The sequence below is a fragment of the Temnothorax americanus genome, unplaced genomic scaffold (assembly GCF_048541705.1).
Source record: "Temnothorax americanus isolate GAGA-0224 unplaced genomic scaffold, ASM4854170v1 Scaffold1, whole genome shotgun sequence".
In the NCBI taxonomy this organism is placed as follows: domain Eukaryota; kingdom Metazoa; phylum Arthropoda; class Insecta; order Hymenoptera; family Formicidae; genus Temnothorax; species Temnothorax americanus.
In genome coordinates this window covers 8734602-8740601 of record NW_027509230.1, presented here as the reverse complement: position 1 = coordinate 8740601, position 6000 = coordinate 8734602, and the positions used below count along the sequence as shown (strand labels likewise).

The 6000-nt window shown below is 40.1% G+C and overlaps 1 protein-coding gene across 2 annotated transcripts in view; it reads left to right on the top strand.

Annotated features, from left to right (window-relative positions):
• Positions 1–2955: 2955 nt before the first annotated feature.
• Dgk (diacyl glycerol kinase 1) overlaps positions 2956–6000 on the top strand; it is an 88854-nt gene continuing 85809 nt past the window's right edge. For both annotated transcript variants that reach the window (XM_077426230.1, XM_077426170.1), the window contains exon 1: positions 2956–3362. The gene's annotated coding sequence lies outside the window, so the exon portion shown is untranslated. The remainder of the gene's footprint in view (positions 3363–6000) is intronic.

Genomic DNA, 6000 nt, shown 5'->3' with positions numbered 1-6000 from the left:
CGTTACTTAGTAATTGTTAAACGCCCAAATATGCCGCGCCACGAGTATACGAGAATGGAGACAGGAAGATTAACGACAAAACGGATAGAAGCGGTAAATCCGTGTACTCTAGTACGCATTAATTAACATGATTATATGGCGACCCGTACCGATATTGCCTCACAATAATATTACACGACATAATTAAGCTCGTCACGTCGTATTCCGCATATCAAAATATCAAAAGAATTTAATTTCATTGAATGCATAAATACATTGTATTATATTACGTGTAAAATAACGATTAATATACTCGCATCTAATTTGGGAGAATAATTATAGAAATTTTCACACGAAAATCTCGAATAATTAAAGAGAGATTATTTTGAGAAAACTGTGAAAGAAGCTTTCGAAACAAATAGCATTATCTTATAAAATTAAAAAAATATTTTAATTTAAAAAATGTAGATAATTAAAGATTAATAAAATGTAGATAAAGCAATCTTCAAGGGTTGCAGGTACCTCGGGCGTAACAAAATGTACCTAATCTAAATTTGTTTAATATTAAACAGCGTAAATCCCAAATTTGTCATTTCCGTTTAAATATACACCCGTTTCATGGTTAATATTTTGGTTTATTAGTACGTAGCCGCTTTGAATTTCTCGATGCCAGAGAGCTAATTTTCTCGTAATTCAAAGCCCGATACGGCTCGTTTCATTAGTGCTCATACGGGAGAGAAATGCAAATTCAGCTACGCATCCGTTTGCTTGACACAGCGTTAAAGTTTGGATGTGTCATGTAATTTCCACGTCCAATCCTTAATTCATAACGTTAATGAATTTATTATCCTTGCTCACTTTATTGCATCACAAAGTTATAATGGCTTTTATCTCAGTTTTTGTGATTAATTTCTTATGCATCCAAACAAGAGAATAATATAAGAAGTTCGCGTGGCGCGTAAGATCATTATTTATCTTAACGTGCTTCCCTTTTGCTCCTCGAAATTAAATTAATTAAACAGCATAATGAATATAGAATGCGCGCGAATTGTTGGATAAATTTCAGATACAAAGTAAAATTAATATGATTCCTTTCGAAAAAGACCAATATAAAATGTATTTCTCAATGTTTCAGTGCGAAATATTCGAAACACGGATGATATGAATTGCCCTGTTAATTTCACAATGACGCAGCCTGAAAAATTGCATACAAATTTTCGCTCCGTGTATTGGAAAAATTTGACAAAGTCGCGCGGGATTGATTAATTTGAAAATTAGCGTATACAGACGTACGCTGATCCATTGTGATCGAATGACATTGGGGTAGACGGTAATTCACGGATAATTACTATTCCAGCTACAGGGATCGCAACATGTGTATGTCAATTATTGCGACACGCGCGTGGACAAGGCATTCATCGTGGATGGTACGTAGGATGCAATCTGGTAAGGGTAAATTCTTGAACTCCGAACAATATTCGCGATTCGTAGTTTGTTTGGCGCGTAATCCATGCGAATTGAGTATAGCTTGTATGCATGTTATGAAAAAATCATCTCCGTTGGTGACGTAATTTAACAATTCATAGTAAAAGGGATTCTCTATAGGAGCGCTAACAATAAAAATTTCAGAAAATCGCATTTTTCTATGTAATATTTATCGACCCGAGAGAATAACGGAAACTTATAAATGGCAATTGCTTTCGCAATGTTAGTAATCCTATGTGGCACGTAACGTGATTTTTATAATGGAACATGGCATTAAAAATACATGTAGCTTTTTGTTTTACATCAAATCTTCATTATATTTCTTTTTATAATTTTATATTAATTGCTCGACGCTTATTGATTTGTCTCTATTCATTTGAAAGCTGATACCTTATAAAAAAAAAATGGTGGTTTTTTAATGAAACTTATCATAAAGGTAATATTGATTTTTCGATTGTACAGTTAGCAACTTAACAATGAAGGAAATAACTTTTTAAAATATCTCCCCGTAAAGACGTATTTATTTCTTATTTCATATCGCACGACGTTTATTCCTGCTGCAGAGCGAAATAAACAACTCCATCGCGATGGAAAACTCAAGAGGAGTCCGCTGACACAAAGGCTAACGTGGCGTGCAAAGAGAGAAGGAACTCTTCAATTAGTAAAATGAAAGCTCAAAGGAAAAGGAAAGTGGAGCAAAATACGGAATGAAAGGCCGACGTTTCAGATGTTGGCAGCGAAACAGCGCGTGATAAAATCAAAATTCATACGTATCTGTTATTGTATATCATTATCATACATTGCATTAACTAAAGCGATGAAAAGAACAGTCTACAATTCGAGCTTGAATTTTTATCCACGGAAAGGGGGGGGGGTGCTTTTCCCGCGCGCGTGGTTTTGCTACAACAAAATACTATTACAGCGAACCCGCTCCAGATGCAGCTGAATCTGCAACTGCACCTGGTCACATAAGCACTTACAAAACGAGCCGTATCGAGCTTTGAATTACGAGAGAATCAGTGTTCGCGCTCGATATTGAAAAACGCATTGCAGCTGTGCATTAATGAGCCAATAATATGGGTATTGCCTTTAACTACATAAAGCATACCTTGACAGAAATAATTCTCAATTATAGCGTTTAATGTGCAACTGTTTAGATTTTATTTTTTTTTCTAGTTATAAATAACGTGTCTGCTGGCCTTTTCGTCGGATATTGTAAATATTTACGTAACTTTAAATGTTTCAATTGGAATTTTTTTGGGAGGGTCTTATAGTATATATTTAGAGATACGTCGATTAGAAATCTAAACGATATTTAGTGCCCGCGTAGCTCCTGAGAATCACTTCTTTGTCGCCGCGGCGATCAGGACGAATAAGGGGGGCGATGGGGCGATGCAACGCGGGGGGATTTTTGCGCGGGCGGCGGACGGCTGCAGGGGCAGCATCCGTGCGGAGCAGGTGGCGCTGACGCAGGGGCCGGAGATCACGGCGGGCGAGCCGAGCCAGTCGGTTCCGCGCTTCACGCGTGTGCGCATCTCGCGCCGCGTTATTAACGTGCCGTCGCGTCCAGCGGGCTCGAACAGAGATCCGAGAGAAAGGGAAGAGAGCGAGACGGGCACGCGGATAGATAACTAGATAAGACAGAGAAAGAACGAAAGACGTTTTCGGCGTTGTATGTACTACGCGTGGCGTACCGACGGTGATTGAATCGGCGCGCGCCGATTTATTCCGCGTTTTCTCGTGTTTTTTCTTCACGGTTTTCCCACTTCCACCGGAGCGGCTTCGACGGGGCGCCCGGAGCCGGCCGAGGACGATGAGGACGACGAGGACGTGAGAGAGCGCCGAGCGGCGCGCAACCTGGAGGAGCGTCCGTTACGCGGCGCGATGGCGCGGAAATGGTAAATACACCACCGTTCTTTCTCTCCCTTCGAGGAGGCGCGATCCCGCGTTCCTTTTCTCTTTTCTTTATATCTTTCTCTCATTTTTTTCCGCGTCTCCCCCCCCCGCCCCCCGCCCCGCGACGCGCGTCCGTTCGTTGTGCCGCCGCGCCGCGCCGGTTTTCGGCCGCCCTCTCGCTCTTCGATCGCCGCTCGCGGAAGTACTCGATTTATTACTTGCGCTCCGATCGGATCGGTTTACGTTTTATTGTGATATGCGATGGATGTGTGATACTGATACGCGGATAGGGTGTCCCTCATCGGGTATAGGCACATCATTATCCTTGGATCAACTGGGTCGAACGAGCGTAAACTATCAAACGTGCGTTGCTCAATGTTATGACGGTTCGGAAGGGATTAAGAAAGGGCGTGATGTAAGAGTGTTTACCGTTCTCACGGAAAGCGATAACCTTGTCTTAAAGTGGAAAGGGCAACGATTGAGAATAATTCTGTTTGTACAGAAATCGAAAATGAAATCACACATAAAATATAATTAGTTTGTTTACGTATACGGTTATATGAATAATTCCAAATTTAATTAAATTCATGCAGAAAAGCGTCTTCGTTTAAATCGCACAAAGATTCTATAATTAAGATTCACGTTAGAAGTTACAAAAATTTAGCGAGTAAATCGCTGACGGACAAATAGATGTTATTCAACGGTATTTTGATTGATGTATATGCTTCGTGTTAATTTCGCATTAATTTCTACCAATACCCTTGTACACCGATATCTCGCCGATGAATTATTTCCGGAGTAATGTGCGTGTGCCGCGAACAATTCGCGTATCAACTTTGTTAAGCCTTATTGTCCATCAAAGTATTTTTTTTTCCCCAACGAGGCGGGATTACAGGCAGGATAACTATAATCTAGGGAGAAATAGAGTTGCTAATTAAAAGAATTGTCGCGGTATATCTAGTGGTAGGGCAATCGGTTGCTAATACAAACATGCTGCGGCAATTAAGTATATAAAGTTTCTTCCAGAGTGCCGCAGGAAGCCGTTATCCATTTCTCCACGTGCCTTTTATAATACAACTTTTATACGAAAATTCTTTACTTGAAATTAATCGAGTGATATGATTTCCGTTATGTAATATTTTTGAACAAGAATGCACTCCAAATTAAATGAGAATCTCTTATAAATGTGGTACTAGAACAATCTGTGTAAAAGAAAAATTCCTCTTTTCATCGAAAGATTAGTGAGAGAAATGGAGCGACAATGATATTGTTTATAGATTCACACTTGAAATTAGCTCTACCTTTCATTCGGTATAAAACACAGCTTTCACGAATATGTGTGTGTGTGTGTGTGTGTGTGTGAGTAAAATCGATATAAAATCTTCCAAAAAGAAGCCAGGTAACGTGGCGAAATTATTTTCGCTTGGCTCTCGACAGCGACTCGGCGCCTTGTCACGTTATATCCGTTCACATCATTCGGTTCCAATCTGAGCAATTAATATCCGGCCGTGCCATGCGTTTTTAATTGAATATTCTTCTTCTGTTGGATGTTAATTGGTGAGCGTTCGAAATTTCGGCCCGCGGTCACACGAAACGGAGCCAATTCCATGCCCTTTGTCAGAGACTCCTTTTAACCTTTGACCTTCACACACAGCGGTGTGTTATGTAGTATAGTAATATATATAATATATACCTATATATGTGTGTATATATATATTTGCGCGCGACTTGCGGCGCGATGCCCTCGTTCTGCGACTCGAAAGGCAGGATCCCGCGGTTTCGAATGCATTAACATTGGAGCGAGCTTGAAAAAGCGATACAGCCCGCTTTTGCAGCCGCGTTTCCACAGCTTGATAACTTAGTTTAAAACTGCTTCGTATAACTTACAAAAGGGTCCAGGTCTCGCTACTCCGTTGTATGCAACTCACCCTGTCATGTGGCATCGCGATTTTCCACAAACGCGGTTGAACGGGTCGAATGCAATGAATATAGAATCAAAGATCAATGGGCGCGTGTTAAATTTTTACCACGTTCGATCTGGCTCTTAATATAATTAGTAAAAAATATGTCCAGCCTATATGGATTCATTTATGCATTCGATCCTGAATTATAATCACATTAGAAAATTCAGTTATTTAGTTATTACGTTATAGAAATTTACTTTTAAGTTTTATTATTCTAATCTACACCGCTAAAAACTATAATTAAGCATTTACATTATTTAACTTTTATCATTATCCCCCAACGTTAAGCGAGACGTATACCGAAACTTTGCATATTTCACTCGGACATCTTAACGCAGTTTTAACGTCGACAGAGACGACAGATGTTACTCTAATAAAATTTCTACGCGCGCGTACGGGCGAGTGAATAAGTCTTCCAATTACATCTATAGCCATGCAGTCGCGGAAATACAAGGGCTGAATGCTTAATGAGAAAGCGACCCGAATTCGTCGCATTTGTTTAAACTTGAGAAGTATATATTAAACATGCGATTTACGCTTACGTTGCACAAACAGATTTTAGCCGGAAATTTCTCAAGCGTATTTACCGCGGGCGCGCGTCGTGCGTGTCTCGAATCTTCCTTCGCGCGTCTAAACATAAACCATGACGCCGAGATTCTTCGCGAGTTTCTGCAAT